Source organism: Amblyraja radiata, chromosome 17 (assembly GCF_010909765.2).
Source record: "Amblyraja radiata isolate CabotCenter1 chromosome 17, sAmbRad1.1.pri, whole genome shotgun sequence".
NCBI classification, from domain to species: domain Eukaryota; kingdom Metazoa; phylum Chordata; class Chondrichthyes; order Rajiformes; family Rajidae; genus Amblyraja; species Amblyraja radiata.
The window spans coordinates 39,752,050-39,775,365 of NC_045972.1; the positions used below are offsets into that span (position 1 = coordinate 39,752,050).

Consider the following 23,316-nt stretch of genomic DNA (forward strand, 5'->3'; position numbering starts at 1 on the left):
AAGGAAAAAAGCCTGAAGACGTTCAAGCCAGTGCTGTTCTTCCCTGGACCAAAACGAACTTTTAAATAACATCAGGCGAATTTCAGCTGTTCTAAAAGTTTAGAGATTCTACTAATATCAGCGTGGCCAACTCATCTGTTCCCACAGCGGGAGAATTTGCAGCATTCAAAGCAGAAGGTGGTTCAACTCCGTGGTTATATGTATTTATGTGCCAAAGGGCCTGCCACAGAAGCTTAAATGGTTTAGGAAGTTCGGCGTGTCCCCCAACAACTCTCACCAACTTCTACAGATGCGCCGCACAAAGCATTTGATCGGGATGCATCACAACATGGGTTGGGAACAGCTCCATCCAAAACCGCAAGAAATTGCAGCGAATTGTGGACGTAGCCCAGACCGTCACGCAAACCAGCCTCCCTTTCAATTCCCATTTATACCTCACGTCGCCTCGGCAAGGCCACCAGCATAATCAAGGACGAGTCGCAAACCTTGTCACTCCCTCTACTCCCCTCTCCCATTGGGCAAAAGGTATAGAAGTGTGAAAAAACACACCTGCAGATTCAGGGCCAGGTTCTCCTCAGCTGTTTTTAAGCAACTGATCCATCCTACCAACAACAAGACAGCAGTCCTGAGCTACTATCTACCACATCGGTGACCCTCAGACTATCTTTGATCGGACTTTACCTTGCACTAAACGTTAGTCACGTTATTCCCTTTATCATGTGTCCGTACACTGTGAATGGCTTGTATCAATGTATCATGTATAGTCTTTCCTCTGACTGGTTAGCACATGACAAAAACTTTTCACTGTACCTCAGTACACAATAAACTAAACTCAAAACTTAGACTGCATATAAAGCATTTGCCCAGAGGGACAGCAAATAAAGAGGGAATAGTGGCAGTGACTCCAAAGTGTTTTCACTGCACATCTCCTTGCAAATGTAGAGAAAGGCGAAGAGTTAAAAGCAAGTAAGAACTTTATTGTTCTATCGTGGATTCTTGAGTTGGATGCATAACATTGGCATTCATGTCCATTACGCAAGACAGAAACTTACTACACTTACTTAAAGCACACGGCATTGGGGGTTCAGTATTGATGTGGATAGAGAACTGGCTGGCAAACAGGAAGCAAAGAGTAGGAGTAAACGGGTCCTTTTCACAATGGCGGGCAGTGACTAGTGGGGTACCGCAAGGCTCAGTGCTGGGACCCCAGCTATTTACAATATATATTAATGATCTGGATGAGGGAATTGAAGGCAATATCTCCAAGTTTGCGGATGACACTAAGCTGGGGGGCAGTGTTAGCTGTGAGGAGGATGCTAGGAGACTGCAAGGTGACTTGGATAGGCTGGGTGAGTGGGCAAATGTTTGGCAGATGCAGTATAAAGTGCATAAATGTGAGGTTATCCATTTTGGTGGCAAAAACAGGAAAGCAGACTATTATCTAAATGGTGGCCGATTAGGAAAAGGGAAGATGCAGCGAGACCTGGGTGTCATGGTACACCAGTCATTGAAAGTAGGCATGCAGGTGCAGCAGGCAGTGAAGAAAGCGAATGGTATGTTAGCTTTCATAGCAAAAGGATTTGAGTATAGGAGCAGGGAGGTTCTACTGCAGTTGTACAGGGTCTTGGTGAGACCACACCCGGAGTATTGCGTACAGTTTTGGTCTCCAAATCTGTGGAAGGACATTATTGCCATAGAGGGAGTGCAGAGAAGGTTCACCAGACTGATTCCTGGGATGTCAGGACTGTCTTATGAAGAAAGACTGGATAGACTTGGTTTATACTCTCTAGAATTTAGGAGATTGAGAGGGGATCTTATAGAAACTTACAACATTCTTAAGGGGTTGGACAGGCTAGATGCAGGAAGATTGTTCCCGATGTTGGGGAAGTCCAGGACAAGGGGTCACAGCTTAAGGATAAGGGGGAAATCCTTTAAAACAGAGATGAGAAAAACTTTTTTCACACAGAGAGTGGTGAATCTCTGGAACTCTCTGCCACAGAGGGTAGTCGAGGCCAGTTCATTGGCTATATTTAAGAGGGAGTTAGATGTGGCCCTTGTGGCTAAGGGGATCAGAGGGTATGGAGAGAAGGCAGGTACGGGATACTGAGTTGGATGATCAGCCATGATCATATTGAATGGCGGTTCAGGCTCGAAGGGCCGAATGGCCTACTCCTGCACCTAATTTCTATGTTTCTATGTTTCTAATCTATTGAATCTATCTGCCCCTAACACTGCCATCTGTTTAATTAGTGCAGATCAGAAATTGCAGGTACAAGTGCCCCTCAAAAATGTGGCTAAATAATCCAGGCTGCACTTCAGTGCAAGGAATGCTGCACTATTGGCATTTTGCATGAGAAATTAAACCCAAGTACCTACTGGTCTTATGTAGAGAGGAACCAAAGATAGACACAAAATGCAGGAGTAACTCAGTGGGACAGGTAGAATGTCAACCCAACTATAGTTACCCAACCAGATGCAACTAAATTTAAAGTAGCTCTTTCTTCCCAATAACCCTTTCTGGCTTAAGCCCTCCCTTCACCACCTCCAGTTTAAATTCCATTTGGAATATTTTGGAGGACCAAGAAACCAAGAACAAGAATGTCCCACCAGCTTGGATCTCCAACCCAAAACGTCACCCATTCTTTTTCTCCAGAGATGCTGCCTGACCCGCTGAGCTACTCAAGCATGTTGTGTCTACTCAGTTGAAAGACAAGACCATATTAAATTGTCCAAAGAAGGGTAGTCCTCCAAGTACCAACTGATATTTTACCTCTCAGCCAACATGCTTACAACTTTCAATACACGGTGGCGGAGTAACTCTGCAGGTCAGGCAGCATCTCTGAAGTACATGGATATGTAACGATTCGGGTCGAGACTCTTCTTTATATTGAAGGGTCCCGACCCATAACATCACCCATTCGTGTTCTCCAAAGACACTGCCTGATCCGTTGCGTTACTCCAGCACTTTGTGTCCTTCTATGTAAACCCGCATCTGTAGTTCCTTGTTTAGTGGGACGACAGATGGCACAATGGGCTAAGTGTTCGGCTGTCGACCGGAAGGTAGCCGGTTCGAATCCTGCTTGGAGTGCATACTGTCGTTGTGTCCTTGGGCAAGACACTTCACCCACCTTTGCCTGTGTGTGAATGATTGGTGGTGGTCGGAGGGGCCGTAGGCGCAGAATGGCAGTCACGCTTCCGTCAGTCTGCCCCAGGGCAGCTGTGGCTACAGAAGTAGCTTACCACCACCAAGTGTGACTGAGGAGTGAATGAATAATGCGATGTAAAGCGTCTTGAGTATTAGAAAGGCGCTATATAAATCCCATCCATTATTATTATTATTATTATTATACATGCTTAAAATTTTGTTCATCTGTATCACACTGCAGTTTGTGGGGCCTTTCTGTATCAATATGCTTGGTGTGTTTCCAAGTTAACGACTGCATTTTGAAAGAACTTCAAAGTTGAGTTTTGCCTCCCTCACGAGTCTACTTCCGCATCGCCCGACTCTCCTCCCATTTAAACAGGGACTTCACGCAACCCTTACCTGGCTCATTGAGAATTCCAGCACCTAGAACTGGGAGGGAAGTGAAATGTGAAAGATAATTAGGACCAGGTTGAGGAGCTTGTACCTCAGATAGTAACTGTCCTCACAGAAGCAGCACCATATGTTGGGTTAAATCTCCTGAACCAATTGGGAAAATAACTAAAATGATGGGAGCGCTGTGGTCTGAAATACTTTAACACCTCACCCCTCCCACGTCTCCAATGACAATAGTTGACTTCACTGCACGAGTGTGCTGATTGATAATGGCCATTCAACATTCTGTGAAGCATTTCTAACTTAGTCCGAGAACTGATACTGCAGCACTTCAGATATTTCTGCATGCAAACAGTAAAAGATAAGTTCACTGTCATAAACACTTTAGTCCCAGGACTACTGCATACAGAGTTAATATAATTTGGTCTGAAAAGGGGCCTCGATCTGAAATGTCACCCATTCCTTCTCTCCAGAGATGCTGCCTGTCCCGCTGAGTTGCTCCAGCATTTTGTGTCTATCTTCGTTAATATAATTGGACTGAATTGATCAATGAACCAATTGCCACACATCGTAAAGAACATAAAACAGAACACAAGAACCAGTCCTATGGCCCACAATGTCTCTGCTGAACATGATGCCAAGACTATCACTTATCCACACAGAAACCATATCCTTCCATTCCCTGCCCACCCAAAAGTCGTAAATGTAATTTACGTATCTGCTTCATCCACTACCCCTGGGAGCCCATTCCAGGCACTCACCACCCTCTGTGTAAAGTAAATGCCCTGCACATCTCCATTAACATTTCCCCCTCTCACCTTAAAGCATTACCCTCTAATGCTTGATTTTTCCATCCTGTGAAAAAATATTCTGTTTGTCTACCCTATCTACACCTCTCATATTTTATATACATCTAACAGGTCTCTCTGCAATACAATACAATATTTATTGTTATTTGAACCTCAGTGAGGCTCAAACGAAACTCTGTTTCTACAGCCATACAAACAAAACCGATTCCTACTAGACACACAACCAATTCACGCAAACATCCATCACAGTGAACCTCCTCCTCACTGCGATGGAAGGCAAAGTATTTTCTCTCCCCTGCTCTCCATTTTTCTCCCGACCTCCGGCAATCTAGCGAAAACCGTCAAAGTAAATCCAATCTCTCTCTCTGTAGCTTAGACCCCCTCTGATCCAGGCATCATTCTGGCAAAGAGAGACACAAAAAGCTGGAGTAACTCAGCGGGTCAGGCAGCATCTCTGCAGAAAAGAAATCCGTGACGTTTCAGGTCAAAACCCTTCTTCAGACTGAGAGTCAGGGGAGAGGGAAACTAGAGGTATGAAATTTTGTTCGGAACAAATCAAACTGATGACCAAGGAAAGGTGGAGCCCACAATGGGCAAAAGAGAAGCAATGGGTGACGTTTCGGGTCGAGACCCTTCTTAAGACTGGTAAAGCTCCTCTTTCGAAAGCCTCTACATCCTTGCTATCATGGGGTCATCAGAACTGCACAGAATACAAAGCTTGCAAACAACACCGAATATCTCACACAATACACAAGGCGGGTCAATAAAAAGATGTGCGTGTGTGATTGCAGCAAAATATCAGCCAGCAGGAAGCAAAACATGACCAAATATTTACACAAGTGACTGACATGACTCAGATGAACCATGCTGAGTTGCTCATAGATAACACACCCCGTAAAATTAACAGAATTAATAGAATTAAGATCATATAGAACATAAATTTGGCACGGTGGCGCAGCGGTAGAGTTACTGCCTTACAGCGCCAGAGACCATTGTTCGATCCAGACCACGGGTGCTGTCTGTATGGAGTTTGCCCTTCCTCCCCATGACCTGCATGGGTTTTCCCTGGTGCTCCAGTTTCCTCCCACACTCCAAACGCCTGCATGTTTGTAGGTTATTTGGCTTCGGTAAAGATTGTAAATTGTCCCCAGTGTGTACGATGGTGTATGGGGATCTCTGGTCGACACAGACTCAGGAGGCCAAAGGGCCTGTTTACTAAACTTAAAAAAAACAGACTTTGTCAACCCATCCCATCCATGCTGACATGATGCCTCCTCAAGCCATTCCCCTTTTCCCACATTAATCCCCTATCTCACCCCCCTCTATGCTGTTCCTATACAATTATCTGTCCAAATTCTTTTTAACTCGGTGAAACTCTTGGTCTGCTGAATCTTGCTGGTCTCCCAGCACAGCGAGATGTCCATCAGGGAATATTGCCGACCGGCCCGCTCCAGACTGTAGAAGTACGTGCTGAGGGACTCGCTGAAGCTTGGTGCAGCCAACGCCAAGGATCCAAAACGTCACCTGCATCAATCTGAATAAGGTTCCTAAACTGAAGTACCAAATGTCCATTCCCTCCCCAGATGCTGCGGGATGCGCTGAGTTCCTCCAGCACGCTGCTTTTTGTCAGCGATTCCATCATCTGCAGTCTCTTGTGTCTCTATCCAATCCCTCCTTATAATTACAGCCCTCCATTACTGGCATAAGCCGAGTGAATCTCTTCTGCACTCTTTCAATTACTACCACATTGCCAGAAACATATGCAATACTCCAAGTACCAAAGGTATTGTACAGTTCCCAATTCTTGTACTCAATGCCTCAGCCTATGAAGGCAGGCATACCAAATGCTTAAGAAGGAACTGCAGATGCTGATTTATACAAAAGATAGGCACAATGTGCTGGAGTAACTCAGTAGGTCAGGCAGCATCTCTGGAGAAAATGGGTTAGGAGACATTTTGGATCAGGACCCTTCTTCAGACAGTGCTTACCAAATGCTTACTCCACTGCCCTATCCACCTGTGTCACCACTATCAAGGAGCTATGGATTCGTACCCCATTTACAAGATCTCTGCCATTTACTATCTCGGTCCAACCAGAATTGAACTTGCAGAATTATCACTCTTGGAACAAAAATGAGCATCAGTAAAGAGTTATAAGAGCACGGTTTGGGCCATGCAACCAATGGCTGCACTGTTTCAATCTCCCAAGGTCAACCAATCAGTTGAAGGAGCCAAAGACCAAGAACATGGCTGCCAGTACAGCTCAATTTTAATCATGTATGATCTCTCCACTGACTGGATAGCATGCAACATAAAAGCTTTTCACTGTACCTCGGTACATGTGACAATAACACACCCAGAAGGTCCCGCAAGTAGGCCTGGCGCGTCCACTGGCAAAAGCAAAGGGGGATGGGACGTAAAAGGGACCAACTTTGCATAAAGGGGACTTTTTGTAACTGTCGGCACCTTTGTGGCGACTCTTTTGTGCACTTGGATTGCAAAAAACAAAGCATTTCACTGTACCTTAGGTGCACGTGACAATAAAGTATCTATCCATCTATAAACTAGATGGTCAAACGATCAAGAGAAGCCACATTTACCAATTCCTCCCCACAAATGCAGAAAGACTTATTGCACTACACCTGCCCGCCAATGGAACCTTTATGGCAGTGAAGTAGTTACAAACTGAGCTGAGAATAGCTGCAGAGGTCCACAGCCTGGTTTTGTTTCCAAGTTTGGACCTCGCATCGGGGCGGCCTCAGCCTACGAGAAGCAGATGGCTAATACACAGCAGGATCCTAGCGCTAACTACTGAAAGTTCACCATTCAAGATGCAGCCTCCAGGAGAGAGCTTTAACCTCCTTACACAGAATTGCCTTCAAATATAATTAACCATTCACAGTACCACTGTGTCAACAAACAAGATGCTCAGGACCCATTTAGCAGCTATTGCAACCTAATCCTGTCATCAAAGGCGGAACAGTACCCCACATTTTGCTTGGGCAGTCTACAAACCAGTGATACGAATACAGATTTCTCTAACATCAACACTTGCTTTCCCCCTCTCTCCATCTCTCCCCCACCCAGTTCTCCTAGTTTCACCATCCTGCGGATTAATTTCACTGATTGTAATTTTACTGATTTACTGACTCGTTATCACCTTCCCCATAGCCAACCATTAACCATTCTACATTTCCTTATCATCGTCTGCTTTGATCTGTCATTTTCACACCTTACCCTTCCATATCTCTAGACTCCTTCTCCCAACTCAGTCTGAAGAAGGGTCTTGACCGGAAACATCATCCATTCCTGCTCTCCAGAGATGCTACCTATCCCGTTGAATTACTCCAGCATTTTGTGTCTGGCTTCAGTGTAAACCTGCATCTGCAGTTCCTTCCCACACATCAAAGGATCAATGATTTATAATGAGAAAAGAGAACCTGGAAATAGTTATTGTGGTCTTTTTGTTTAAGGCTACAGCTGAAGTTCTGTTTTTTATCCAAGGCAGTGTGACTAAATGGTCTATTAATCCAAGCATCGACCCTTTCAAGTACGTACAACCACAATATGAAAAGCACTTGTGGTACAATATCCAACCTCTGATCCAGAAAGATAATTAAAGACAGCGAACCTCATTTCCCACCATAACTTTTATTTAAATATACCATCAAATCAAAACAGTGGTTGCAAACGAACTACATTCCAGCGAAAGGTTGATCCAAATAAGGTTGTTGCACTTAAAGCATGCACGGACGCAACAATGCATCTCATTAACTTCAACATGCTGCTTTTAGATCATTCAATGTTCGCCACTTAGAATGGAGATGAGGAGAGATTCATTTAGCCAGAGGGTGGTGAATCTGTGGAATTCGTTGCCACAGACCGCAGTGGCGGCCAGGTGATTTGGTATTTTTAAAGCGGAGATTGACAGGTTCTTGATTAAAGGGAGTCAAAGGTTACAGGGAGAAGGCAGGAGCATGGGGTTGAGGGGGGAAAATAGATCAGCCATGATCAAATGGCAGAGCAGTTTCGATGGGCCGAATGCTACTCCGATGTCTTAAAACAATATCAATTTTGTATCTGCGACAAAGATTGAAATCAGGCACCTGGTTTCACCCACTCATTAAGTGCATACCACTCTATGAGTTTTACAATAGTTCAGGACTCCAGGGCCTGAGTTATAGGGAGAGGTTGAGCAGGCTAGGAATTTATTCCGTGGCACATAACACCGAAAACAAGTAACCGGCAAGATTTTAGTGCTGGATGAATCTCTCTGCTAAAAACAGGCCGCCATTTTGCTTTCTAATACAATAGCTTCACTTCTCAACTGCAGAATGTTAGGATGGGCAGTGGAAAGGTGGTGAAAACAACTGCATTTATATAACCGCTTTACTGACCTTAAAAAGTGTTCCAAAGTGTGTTACAGTTTACAATGATCGAATAATTCCATTCAATTATACTTTATTGTCACATGTACCTAGGTACCGTGAAGTGCTGTGTTTTGCACACAACCCAGTAAAACCATACCGCAGACCCTCCTTAGACAGTACACAAGTGTCGCCATGTTTCTGGCACCGACAAAGTTACAATGGCTCATCAAACAGTCCTATCTAGTGCCTCCCACTGCACGTGGCAGCAGGCAGCCCCCGCCCAGTCCCATCGTTCTCAGTGACTTCCCCCCCCTCCCCCCGCTGGTCCTCTGAACAAGTCTGAAGAAGGGTCTCGACCCGAAACTTCCTTCTCTCCATAGATGCTGCTTCACCCGCTGAGTTCCTCCAGCTATTTGTATCTACCATGCATCAGAATGAGACAGGGTCTCGGTTAAGGACACTAGCAAGTTTCAGAATGAGACAGGGTTACACAAATTCAAGTTCTTTCCCATAAACTCACTAAAATGCATTCAAGAGGATGATTCATTAAGTCAATCTGGGAATGCATTGGAGCAAGGCCAAATTTAAACATAGACTCAACATTGTAGCATTCCTTATCGACCACACCTGGAAAGCCCAACTCTGCAATGTTGGTTTCTATTAGTATCGGGGTCAGACCCTTCCTGCCATAAATCCACTATCTACCTCAGTTCGTTTTTGCAGCGGATGACGAGCTTAAAGTTGAAGCAATCACTGCGACAATCACCAAATCTACTGCTGTGCTCGAAAGTCAAGGGAGGAAGTCAAATTCAATTAAAGGCATTTTGACTTCATGCTTCACTCAACACCACAGGACATACCATAGGAGTCGCGACCCAAAACATCACCCATCCTTTTTCTCCAGAGATGCTGCCTGACCCGCTGAGTTACTCCACCACTTTGTGTCTACCACAGGACAGGCCCACATTTTTACCAGACAATACACACTTTTACTAACTTGCCTTTTTTTGTATTTGCTCCACGGTTTTGTGTAATTGAGAAAGTCAGCATGAGTGTGGGCGAGAGCAAAGGGGCAGAAGTGGAAAAATACAATAATTGTGGTCACCGAAGATGGACACAAAGTGCTGGAGTAGCTCAGCGGGTCAGGCAGCATCTCTGGACAGAAGGAATGGGTTGAGACCCGTCTTCAGACTGCCACCATCATTGTGGTCACACCCGATTCACAAAGTGCAAGTTACTGTGCAAGTTGGAAAATATAGACACAAGGGACTGCAGATGCTGGTTTACAAAAATGACGCAAAGTGCTGGAGTGACTCAACGGGTCAGGCGGCACCTCTGGAGGCCATGAATAGACAACGTTTCAGGTCGGGACTTTTCTTCAGTCCAGCTCTTTGTGTCTTTAAATGAATATAAATAGTTTTTTTGCAGCCTGAGAGATTATCAAAGTGGCAGATTACAATGTAGTATAATCACACACCTGCTTCCAGAAACACCCAAAAAGGTAACTTTGTGTGTAATCTACTTTGTATATTGATCAATGGCTAGTTAATTGCAGCCTGCAAGGAGACATATAAAAGGCACCTCTAATTCTCTGTAGGAAACAATGTGACCTTGAGATGACAAGAAGTTAGTAAACAGCACATTGTTCTTTAGAGGAGAACATAAACATGGACTGTGATGTGAGCCTAAAATAGCTTTATCTCCAAACTCAAACTACAGGACTCCATGTAAGGCAAAAACTTAATAAACACATACACATGGACTTGCAGTGAACTTTATTCAAATTCACGGTGTTACTCAAATTTAAAAACAGCGCTCCACTCATGGAAGTTGAAGGGAGAGTGGGGTGTTACAGAATGAATTAAGTTTGAGTTTGTTTATACAGTACTAATACAACCCCAACCTAAGGGAATCCATGAACTAGGGGAGCAACATAAAATCATCCCGCCACTCTTCCCAGAATGATTGAGAATGTGTTTCAAGTAGTCAGGCCTCAGTCTATTTTTAACCTAAACAACTTGCTTATGTTTGCTAAACACAATTTTTTGGCAAATCTCGAAGAATCTCAAAATCAAACAGTGCTGGATAAAAGGCTGTTCCAATTCATCTTCATGTGTACACTAGTCTAGTTTAGTTTACTTTAGAGATACAGCGCAGAAACAGATCCTTCGGCCCACTGTGTCTGCGCCGACCAGCGATCCCTGTACACTGGCACTATCCTATACACCAGATACAATTTACAGTTTTTACCCAAGCTAAATTAACTTACAAACCTGTACGCCTTTGTACTGTGGGAGGAAACATGAGCACCCGGGGAAAGCCCACGTGGACACGGGGAGACCGTACAAACTCCGTACAGTACCCGTAGTCAGGATGGGACCCGGCTCTCTGGCTCTGTAAAAGCCCTGTCCCACTGTACGAGTTCATTCAAGAGGTCTCCCGAGTTTGCCCTGATTCGAACTCGGAGATTTATGGTAATGGCCGTTCGTAGGTACTCGGGGCTCTCGTGGACATTTTTCAACATGTTGAAACATCTTCACAAGTCTTCCCGAGCTTACCGCGTTTCCCGAGTACCTGCCGTTAGCGTTACGAGCCGCTAAGAGACGTCCCCGAGCTCCGACGTACCCGCTACGTTCATTCTACGTGCTTACCACGAGTTTGATTTTTTTTTAAACTCGGGAGAGCACTTGAATGAACTCGTACCGTGGGACAGGGCTTTAAGGCAGCAACTCTCCCGCTGCGCCACCGTGCCGCCCCATGAGAACTTTTTATCAGTGTTAGCTAAAAGTGTGTTTTATCAAAATTGGCTATTGCATCCATGAAAACAACACAGAGAAACCGCCCAGCACTCTCAAAGGGACATGACTTGTTTCAAGACATTTCAGAGAACTAACTGCACCACTGCCCATTACTGAAGTTGATGTACATGGCAACAAAATGGAACCAAAACAAAAACTGCTGGTGGTCTCTTTAGCAAAGACTTTAGTTAGGTTGCAGCTGGAGCACTGTGTGTAGTTCTGGTCATTGCACAATAGGAAGAACACAAATGCATTGGAGAGGAACTAGAGGAGAATTACTGGGATGTGACCAGGATTCAATGTTTGTTACGAAAAGAGGCTTGGTATTGTTATCAAAGATAGACACAAAAAGCTGGAGTAACTCAGCAGGACAGGCAGCATCTCTGGAGAGAAGGAATGGGTGACGTTTCGGGTCGAGACCGTTCTTCAGATTCAGGTATTGTTATCTTAGGATTGGAGGAGACTGAGCGGGGAGCGTAAAAGAGGAATTCAGAATTTAAAGGGGCGCAGATAGGGTGTAAAACGGGAAACCTTTCCCCATAAAGCATACATTCAAAACCAGAGGAGATGGATGTAAGATGATCAGTCAGAGGGTTGGAGAGAATCAGAATAAAAGGAAATTCACCAAAAGTGGGAATAGAGTAATGGAACACAGAAACAGGCCCTTCGGCCCAACTCGCTGATCCCAACCAAGATGGACACAAAGTGCTGGAGTAACTCAGCGGGCAGGCAGCATTCTGGAGAAAATGACGGGTGGCATTTCGGGTCAGGACACTTCTTCAGACTATCTGGTATAAACGAAAGATGTGTCTATCATTGGCATAAACCAGCATCTGCAGTTCCTTGTTTCTACATTTTGTCTGCTCCAACCAAGATGCCCCATCTCACCTCGTCCCAATTTCCCATTTTTTGCCCATATCCCTCCAAAGTTTCCCTATCCTTGCTATCCGAGTATCTTTTAAATGAATATTAAAGGAATATTACCTTCCTCAAATATTGCCTGTGGCAGCTCATTCCATATTCATACCACCCTCTGAGCGAAAAAGTCGAACCTCGGATTCTTATTATATCTTCCCCCTCCGACCTTAAATCTATGTCCTTTGGTCTTGATTATACCTTCCTTGGGCAAAACGCTCTGTCCATTCACCCCTTCTATTCTCCTCACAATCTCATACAGCTCGTTATGTCACCTATCCATGTTCTCCAGAGTTTGTGCCTGTCTTTCCTAGTTCACTCTATAATGCAAAATGCAGCACTGAGACTTGATTCACTGGCATGCAGCCCATGATTATCTAGATCTCCCTTGAGGAATTATCCTTTGTGACATTAACTGGCCACTAAAATTAGATTTTGGCATCTCCACTAAATACATTGATTTTTCTTTTTTACACAATAAATGGCCTCATTGATCGAAACAGTTGGTGGTGAAGCCTTGCCTAAACTGTGGTAATGTTGTACATGTTACTTAGCGTAGTCCTCTCGCAGCCCAATTACTGACGGTGGCTGGATCTCATGCAAGTTGTAACTATCCCGAGTCACAAAATAAACATGCTCATCATACACAGAGCCATCAGAAAACTATGCAGCAATTAACTACAGTGTTTTCCAGATACAAGGAACTGCAGATGCTGGTTAACAAACAAAAAATAACAAGGTGCTGGTGTAACTCAGCAGGTCAGGCAGCATCTCTAGAGAACTTGGACACGTGACGCTTTGGGTCGGGACCCTTCTTCAGACTGATCATCGTTGAGGAAGGGGGAGGAAAGCTGGAAGAGAGGAAGGGCCTGACAAGTGATAGATGGATATAGCTGAGGGGAAGTTTTGAGAGGAAGATGGTTGGATAAAGGCCAGAGATGAAAAGACAAAATGTGTGAGATAAGGATAGTAGTGTGAATTATGAAGCCAGTGGAAGCATAAGTGGAGGTAAAGTAGAATTGTCCAGGTGGGCCATAAGGAATAGAGCAGGAGGGGAAGGGAGGGAGAAGGGGGTGGTTTGTTTGTAGGTTAGCTACCTAAAATTGAAGAGTTTAATGTTCATACCACTAGGTTGTAAACTACCCAAGCAGAATATGAGGTGTTGCTCCTCCACTTTGCCTGTGGGCTCATTCTAGCAATGAAGGTGGCCCAGGACAGAAATGTCAGTGTAGGAATGGGAAGGGGAGTTAAAATAGTTAACAACCAAGCGATCCAGCAGACCTTGGTGGATTGAGCGCAAGTCTTAGATTCATAGAGTCATACAGCTTGGAAACTAGTCCTTCGGCTCAACATGCCCACACAATACCAACACACCCCATCCACACTCGTCCCACCTGCCTGCGTTTGGTCCATATCCCTCTAAACCTATCCGTATCCATGTGCTTGTCTTAATGTTTCTTAAACGTTGCGATTGTCCCTGTTCAACTACGTCCTCCGGCAGCTTGATTGGCTTCATTTTAGTCTTACCTGTTCTTCAAACAACATTCAAAAAAGTTGAGTGAGGAAGCTAATTATTGCACATTCCCTCCTTACGAACAAACCAAATCCAGAAACCGAGCAACAAAGCTCTCAACCGAGTGATTACCATTGTGATCAACTACAGATCACTGGTTTTAATAAATATCATGAGCTTTTCATCAGCATGGACAGATGACACATGACACATGACACTTTCATGATGGGAGGGAAAGAGGGACAATGCGTTCATTTGTACACAACTCGATGAGCCTATCCATCCAGTACCTCGAGTTGTGCAGAGTTTGTAAATCCCGGTTTACAAAGAGTTTTCAGAAGGGATGTTGCATTTTGCAGGACAATGATAAAAAGGAAAACACTTGAGGCACTTGCTTCTGCTTCCTGGCCAATGACCTCCGAGACTAACGCTTGTGTAACATCAACTGGAGCCCCCATTGTGGGCTCCACCTTTCCTTGATCATCATTGTTTTTTGCATATGTTTCATTGATTTGTTCTATGTATCTTCTATATCTCTTGTTTCCCTCTCCCCTGTCAGTCTGAAGAAGGGTCTCGACCCGAAACGTCACCTATTCCTTTTCTGCAGAGGTGCTGTCTGACCCACTGAGTTACTCCAGCTCTGTGTGTCTATCATCAACTAGAACACACCTGACCTCAGCTGTAAGGTCTAAACGTTAATCCCATATCATGTATCGATAAACTGTAAATGGATCGATTGTAATCATGTATTGACTTTCTGCTGACTGGTTAGCACAGAACAAAAGCTTTGCACTGTACCTTGGTACACGTGACAATAAACCAAACTGAACCAAAAGGACAATAAACAAAACTGAACCGATCACGAACAGCTTACTGACACTCACAGGCAAAATCCACACATAAATAATCCCCACATTAATTTTACTGAAGTTCAATGCAGGGTGTTCTACACATTCAGGGCAGGTCCCCAAAGATAAAAGGGAGGAAAGAACAGATTTTGGAAAGAAATTATTTTTTTTTTTTAAACGATTATTTGGAAACAGAAATTGAACAAAACAGCCTCCCACAACGTATTAATTTCCACTCTTGGATGAGCAACAGCTGGTTAAAGGAAGCAAAAGTTCTTGCATTTGGTCTGCATCTCAATAGAGTGTGTGCTTCAACGCTGCAGGAGCAGAGGGGCAGTGTATCTCAAAGATTTTTCTTCTAGCAATAAAGTGATTTATCAATCTAAATCGTTCAATATAAAATAATGCTGTTTCACCCCCCCCCCCCACCCCCCACACAAATCGTTCACAACAGATTAAAATGGCAGATCATTTCCAAGCTCAGTTTCAATGAGTGTGAAAGCCTTATTTAGCTTCACAGAAGGATTATGGTATTTGTTAAGTTAATGGCACAGGTGGCAATGTTTAATCATTTGAGAAGACCTGGGGCAGGGGAATGGGCAAGGTGCAAGAGAGTAGACAGTCCGGTCGAGTACACTGGACCCAAACACATCAGAAACAACCCTCAGTTTAATCTAGCCAACCAATTATACTTTTAGACAGACACAAAAAGCTGGAGTAACTCAGCGGGTCAGACAGCATCTCTGGAGAAAAGGAAAATATGATGTTTCGGGTCGAGACCCTTCTCTCAACCCCAATAGTCACCTATTCCTTTTCTCCAGAGATGCTGTATGTCCGTCCTGCTGAGTTACTCCAGCTTTTTGTGTCTATCTTCAGATTGAACCAGCATCTGCAGTTCCTTCCGACACAATCAGACTTTTACCTTTCACCAACATCAAATCAAAAAGATTATGAGCTATATTTACCCACTGTGTCGTTTTAAAGTCGGCTGATAATGCAGTGCACAAATCTCAATGGAAGCAACATTTACCTTCTCTTCCGCACAGGCAGCCAAGCGAACGGCTTTTGTGTCTAAATCAACATTGTGAAACTCCAGCTTGTAGCCTGACCACTCAGAAACAGGAATGAAACTCCAGTCCTGTAGCATTTGGGATCCTTCCCACACTAAACACTGACATCATGCATTTCCTGCTGCTCCCAAGAATCATGACCGAAACATTGTTTTATTGTGTAAAACAGCCACAGGCATAGAACAAGAGTCTACACCGCCTCATCTGAGGGTTGGCTCAGAGGTTATTTAAGTAAAGCTCCTACGTATTGCTCGGGACTGTTTCTGCTGCAAAACACTGAAAGATTCTGAAGCTCAAAAGATGGTGCGATCAGCCAAAGACAAAAGAACGATGAGGGGAATGGAAAAGGAGACGGGAACGAAGGAAGATAAATCAAATCCAATTATAGTCTCACAACCTCCAAGGGCAATTGCCACCCATTACTCATGTGTATTATCATAAAGTTAAAGGACTTTTCAGGGCTCATTAGGTCATGGTATTAATTACAGGTCTCTTATTTTCACTTGTCATCATTATCATCACCCTAGCAACCACATAACACATTGATGTACAAAGAAAGTCCACCAATAAACCAATCTCCCCCCCCACTCGTTAGAGATACAGGCCTCACGGCCCATCGAGTCCACACCGGCCAGTGATCCTCGCACACTAACGCTATCCTACACACACTAGGGACAATTTACTATTATACCAAGACAACTAACCTATAAAACCTGTACGTCTTTGGAACGAGCGAGGAAACCGGAGATCCCGAAGAAAACTCACACAGGTCACGGGGAGAAGGTACAAACAAGCACCCGTAGTCAGGATCGAACCCGGGTCTCTGGTGCTGTAATGCTGAGCAACGATGCCACCCGAGATTCTAAAGTTCTTGTTAGTCCAGCATCTCAAAATTCGATCTGACTCACTTTAACCGAGTCATCTTAAACCAGTGTTTGCTGGAATCATTAGCAAGTCTGATTAAGGCATTTAAATACTTTTGACGCACTGCAACAAACAGGAGTTACTGACTCAGTAATACCGAGTCATCAGAATTCCCACCAAATTAAAAAGATATGTTCGAGTAATCTGGAACTAAAGGAAAACAAACGAAGGCAGGAGAATAGTCCCGTCCGGACTCGAAACGTCACTGATCCATGTTCTCGAGATGCTGTCTGACCCGCCGAGTTACTCCAGCACTTTGTGTCCTCTTTTGAAAACCAGCATCTGCAATTTACTCAAAGATAGACACAAAACGCTGGAACAACTCAGCGGGTCAAGCAGCTTTTCTGGCGAAAAGGCGTAGGTGACATTTCGGGTCACAAGACCAAAGTTCCCTTGCAAACAGCAAAGTGACAAGATTTTACAATTAATTCATAGTGCAAATCAGAAATACTGGTGAACTTTACTTAAAACAGTGAAAACCATTTCATTGAAACTTGCAGCACTGTATTTTGTGTGATACAAAATGATTAATGATAGTGTCAAAATCATCTGTAATACTTGTCAGGAGGATTTTGATCAATCGAGAGCATTGTCTTTATTTAACTTTCTGAAAAAGTTAAATAAAGTTATGAAGCAATTCTCACAACCTCGCCACTCAGTATCCGCCATCTTTAATGCCCCCTCAATCGCACATGATTTTTCACAGCAGTTCATAAGTAATAGGAGCAGAATCAGACTGTTCGGCCCATCAAGTCTCTGCCATTCAATCATGGCTGAGCTATCTTCCCCCCCTCAACCCCATTCTCCTGCCTTCTCCCATACTAATCAAGAATCTATCTATCTCTGCCTTAAAAATGGCCATTGACCTGGCCTCCACAACAATGCAGTTTCAGATTTAATGTTGATTTTCCAGGTTACCACACACACAGCTGTAACTGGGGGAGAGACCGCCCGTGAGTCATTACCGGCAGGAAGTGGAAACACAGAAATTGTTCCTCAGAATATCCTTTTTGGGGAAGAACCCAATTTCTGCCTCGCGAGCAACATTTGACAATAACAAACAGCAAGATGAACTCTCTACTCCCCACTGTGAAGCGCAGTACATGAAAATGTTAAAACAAAACACTGCATTAACAGATCAAGATCCATTTCTTGGCAAAACACGACCTCCACATGCAAAATAAATGGCTTGCTTAGCCTTCACTATTGGTCCCCAATCCTTCATTTGTTTATGTTCATTGGAGCAAGCAGTCTTGGCTTTAGCTTAGTTTAGAGATACAACGCTGAAACAGTCCCTTCGGCCCATTGATTCCACGCTGACCAGCGCTCCCCGTTACACCAGCCCACACTACACACTAAGGACAATCTACAATATTTACTGAAGCCAAATAACCTACAAACCTGCACATCTTTGGAGTGTAGGAAGAAACTGGAGCGTCCGGGGAAAACCCACACGGTCACAGGGAGAACGTACAAACTCCGTACAGACAGCACCCGTTGTCAGGATCGAACCCGGGACTGTGGCGCTGTAAGGCAGCAAATCTACCGTTGTGCCACCATGCCAGATGTAGGGCATCAGACAACAACACTAAGAATCTGCAGCCTTCACCATTTAAAATTCCTTGTTGTTCCCACGAGACAAGACCACACACAGGCTACAGTGCAATATAAACCAAGGGGGCATCAACATACTATCATAACGTTTAAGGGACATTTTGTCAGGTATGTAGATAAGATAGGTTTAGCGGGTTACGGCCCTAATGCAGGCAGGTGGGATTAGTGTAGATGGGGCATGTTGGTCAGCCTGGGTAAATTGTGCCGAAGGGCCCGTTTCCACGTTGTAAGACTCTGACTCAGAGTCAATACCAAATACAATTATCAATACCAAATAAGACAATCAAATTGTGCATTAGATGGTCAGAACACATTGTACACAGTTTGAGCCGACCCTTGGAATCATCCAAAGCACTTTAAAATGCCGCAATTTTACAGGGGTGGCACGGTGGTGCAGTGGTAGAGTTGCTGCCTTACAGCGCCAGAGACCCGGGTTCGATCCTGACCATGGGTGCTGTCTGTACGGTGTTTGTACGTTCTCCCCATGACCTGTGTGGGTTTTTCTCAGGTGCTCCGGCTTCCTCCCACGCTCCAAAGACACACAGGGTTGTAGGTTAATTGGCTTCCGTAAAAATTGTAAAATTAGCCCAAGTGTGTAGGATATTGCCAGTGTATGGGATCGCTGGTTGGCCCGGACTCTGTGCGCCGAAGGGTCTGTTTCCGAGCTGTATCTCTAAACTAAACATCAAACCCCAATCCCTATACAGGATAAGGTACTGCGTTTGCTTAGTTGCATGTTATAGAACAAGGGCTCCAGTTGTTCACTACATTATACCAAAAAAGGGGCTAAATAATATTACAGACCTGACCACAATGATCCATTGATACTGCAAAGTCCGAGTTCCACACTGATCAGATATGACAGCGTTAAGTGGAGTACAACTTTCAAAAGCTCACAGGAAGCAAATATGTTAAGAACAAAAAAGGTAAGCAATCCCCAAGCAACTTTATAGAAATAAAGGTTTGCTAAAAGTAATTCAGTTTTAGGTATTGAAACTAAATAGTTTGTGTTTTCTTCTGTGAAGAAACAAAAATGAAAGACTTCACATTATGCTGTGCATGAGGCTGTCAAGTCCTAACACTCTGCTGAGTCTAAAATTACACACATAATCTTCCACACCAATGACTTTACCAGGTCAGAGAACATGAGAACTGCACCAACACAGAAAGGAAAATAAACGGGGCATTCCACCAGATTTTAAAAGAATAAGGACCAGAAATTGCATAACTATCCACCCAGGCAGTCACAGTGGTTCCAAGTTTAACATTTGACGGAATAGGGAGGAGCTGTTTGTGTTGTTCCTGTTTCCGCCAACTAATAATACCAATGACCAACATGCCTGAAAGTTGAGTTGCCTCATTTGGCACCTTACCAGATAAGGGCATAACGGGCTAACCTTTCAAAAGAGTATAGTCCAATCTTCACACTGTACTCACTTTGTGTCTTTTTGTAGGTAAAGAAGATAAATGTTCATCAGTTTTTATTCACACACTTCAGATTCCTGAAGGCTACCAGATGCTTTACTGCACCTGTGGTACCCAAGTACAATTCCTGAATCCAAATGATTTTCAAACAGTGCAGAAACTGATTGGAAAATCTGCTGGAAGGAACTGCAAATGCTGGTTTAAACCGACGATAGACTAAAAAAGCTGTAGTATCTCAGCGGGTCAGACAGCATCTCTTGAGAAAAGGAATAGGTGACGTTTCGGGTCAAGACCCTTCTTCAAATTGTTCTTTAGGGTGTCTTACTTGCAAATCATTTGGATAAAACCTTTCACATCCATCACAGTCTTTTTGAGAGAGTCTACTTTTTGGAGAAGGGAGGTGGATTCAGCAGCATAAACTCTCCAATTTCAAACTATAAGACCAGCAGTTTAAAGATTCTTGGAATGATGAGGTTTGTGGGGCATTCGGACTGCTGGCAGCCTGCTCGCAGAACATTACGCCAATGCTAACCACAAGGGAACTTCCTAGACCAGTGCTTGCAGAGCCAGTGACAGAAGCTTATCATTGATAATAATCTAACAGCAATCGGTAATCCACATGTGGCACAGTGCTACCAGTTCATTGATGAAGAATAAACAAACGGCAAAGCCCATCTCAGCTTTTAAGTCAGATCCTTTGTTTATAATGAAAACACCGGAAGAACATATAGTAAAACTGGATTCACAATCCACCGCAGCACCAGCCCAGCTTAGTGGATAATAGCCCCAGTGAAAGAAAGGGGCCAATAAACAGCACAGCGGTAAAGCTGCTGCCTTACAGCACTTTCAGCGCCAGAGCCCCGGGTTCGATCCTGACTACGGGTGCTGTCTGTACGGAGTTTGTACGTTCTCCCCGTGACCACATGGGCTTTCTCTGAAATCTTCAGTTTCCTCCCACACTCCAAAGACATAGAAACATTGAAAATAGGTGCAGGAGGAGGCCATTCAGCCCTTTGAGCCAGCACCGCCATTCATTGTGATCATGGCTGATCGTCCCCTATCAATAAACCGTGCCTGCCTTCTCCCCATATCCCTTGACTCCACTAGCCCCTAGAGCTCTATCTAACTCTCTCTTAAATCCATCCAGTGACTTGGCCTCCACTGCCCTCTGTGGCAGGGAATTCCATAAATTCACAACTCTCTGGGTGAAAAGTTTTTTTCTCACCTCAGTCTTAAATGATCTCCCCTTTATTCTAAGAGACGTACAGGTTTGTAGGTTGATTGGCTTTGTATAAATGTAAATTGTTCCTAGTGTGCATAGGACAGTGTTACTATGCAGGGATCGCTGGTTGGCGCAGACTCGGTGGGCCAAAGGGCCTGTATCTCTAAACTAAACTAAAAGCAATGCCCGGCAAACAGAATTCTGCCCATTATATATTACTATCAATGTTTCTCTGTGGAGAAGGCAAGTGCCAGCAGGTTTTCACATCCACAGAGCCCATCATTTTCTCATTCTTCACTGAGAACTTACTCCTTATCAACGTTAACTCATTTAAAAGAGACTTGCACAGGTATATTTTAGAGGGATATGGGCCACATTCAAGCAAATGGGGAAACATGTAGAAGCAAGGAACTGTCAATGCTGGCGAATACAAAAAAGGACACAAAGTGCTGGAGTAACTGAGCAGGTCAGGCAGCATCTCTGGAGAACATGGGTGGTGAATCTGTGGAATTCATTGTCACAGAAGACTGTGGAGGCCGTCAATGGATATTTTTTTTAAGGTGGAAATTGATAGTTTCTTGATTAGTTCGGGGTTACGGGGAGCAGGCAGGAGCATAGGGTTGAGAGATAGACGAGCCATGATTGAATGGCAGAGTAGACTTGATGGGCCGAATGGCCTAATTCTGCACCTATAACTTATGAACATGGATAGGTGACGTTACGACTCTGAAGGAGGGGTTAGACCTGGAAGGTCATCTACCCATGTTCTCCAGAGATGCTGTCAGATAGAGGCATTGAGTCCTAGATTAATAGTGTGGAAACAGGCCCTTCGGCCCAACGATGTCCCAGCTACCCTAGTCCCACTTGCCTGCACTTGGTCCATAACCCTCCAAACCTGTCCTATCCATGTACCTGTCCATCTGTTTCTTAAACGATGGGATAGTCCCAGCCTCAACTACCTCCTCTGGCAGCTTGTTCCATACACCCATCACCGACAGTGTGAAAAGATTACCTCTCGGATTCCTATTAAATCTTGAACCTATGTCCTCTGGTCCTCGATTTTCCTACTCTGGGTAAAAGACTGTGCATCTACCCGATCTATTCCTCTCATGATTTTGTATACCTCTATAAGATCTCCCCTCATCCTCCTACGTTCCATGGAATAGAGACCCAGCCTACTCAACCTCTCCCTATAACTCACACCCTCTAGTCCTGGCAACATCCTCATAAATCTTTTCTGAACCCTTTCAACCTTGACAATATATTTCCTATAACTGAACACAATATTCTAAATGCGGTCTCACCAACGTCTTATACAACTGCAACATGACCTTCCAATTTCAATATTCAATACTCTGACTGATGAAGGCCAAAGTGCCAAAAGCCTTTTTGACCACCTTATCTACCTGCGACTCGACCTTCATGGAACCATGCACCTGTACTCCTAGATCCCTCTGCCCTACAACACTACCCAGAGGCTTACCATTTACTGTGTAGGTCCTGCCCTTGTTCGACGTCCCAAAATGCAACACCTCACACTTCTCTGTATTAAATTCCATCAACCATTCCTCCACCCACCCGGCCAATCGATCCAGATCCTGCTGCAATCGTTCACAACCATCTTCACTATCTGCAAAACCACTAACCTGCTGAGTTACTTCAGCACTGTGTCCTTTCAGGCAGATGTGAGTAGATTAGATGAAGCATCTTGGTCAGCATGGACACAATGGACCGAAGGGCCTGTTTCTATGCTGTATGCCATTATGACTCTAATCTGGGCACAACATATTCTGCACCTTGTTTACAATAACACCAATATGGGTGCCCATAAAATTGAGGGGCTTTGGTGCTTCTCCGTGGATTGTCACCTTGTCATGGTGGAGAAGCTTGTGTGGACCTGAGATCCTGAGAGAGCGATGCTGTCTGGAGCTACACTCCTGGTAGGGCCACCCATGGCAGTAAGATCGAGGGGGAGGTCTCTGACAAAGAGCAATCCAACCAAGACCTCAACAGCGGAACAGGCGGAGGATGATGGCTGACCTTAGTGGAGCGTCATAACGGCTGGTAAGGCGGATGAAGGCTGCAGCAGAAAAGGGTCTCTGGTCGTCTTGGACTCCATGCCACTGGATCCTGACCCAGATCTGTTAAGGACTGTGCGGTGACTGTCTGTGCACCAGTCTCCCCACGTTAAACAAAGTCACGCACAGGCATCCTCCATACAGGGAATAACACCCTGGAGACACCCGTGGAAGCCTAAGAAGGTGTTTCTAA

At 44.4% G+C, this 23,316-nt stretch overlaps 1 protein-coding gene across 4 annotated transcripts in view; it reads right to left on the reverse strand.

The window, feature by feature from the left end:
• The window catches only part of ripor1 (RHO family interacting cell polarization regulator 1), a 281,458-nt gene that overhangs the window by 95,405 nt on the left and 162,737 nt on the right, over window positions 1-23,316 (reverse strand). The window contains exon 1 of one of the 4 annotated variants that reach the window (XM_033036275.1): window positions 15,821-15,939. The exons of the other annotated variants lie outside the window; for them this stretch is intronic. The gene's annotated coding sequence lies outside the window, so the exon portion shown is untranslated. Of the gene's footprint in view, window positions 1-15,820; window positions 15,940-23,316 lie in introns of those variants that run through there. 4 annotated transcript variants of the gene reach the window in all.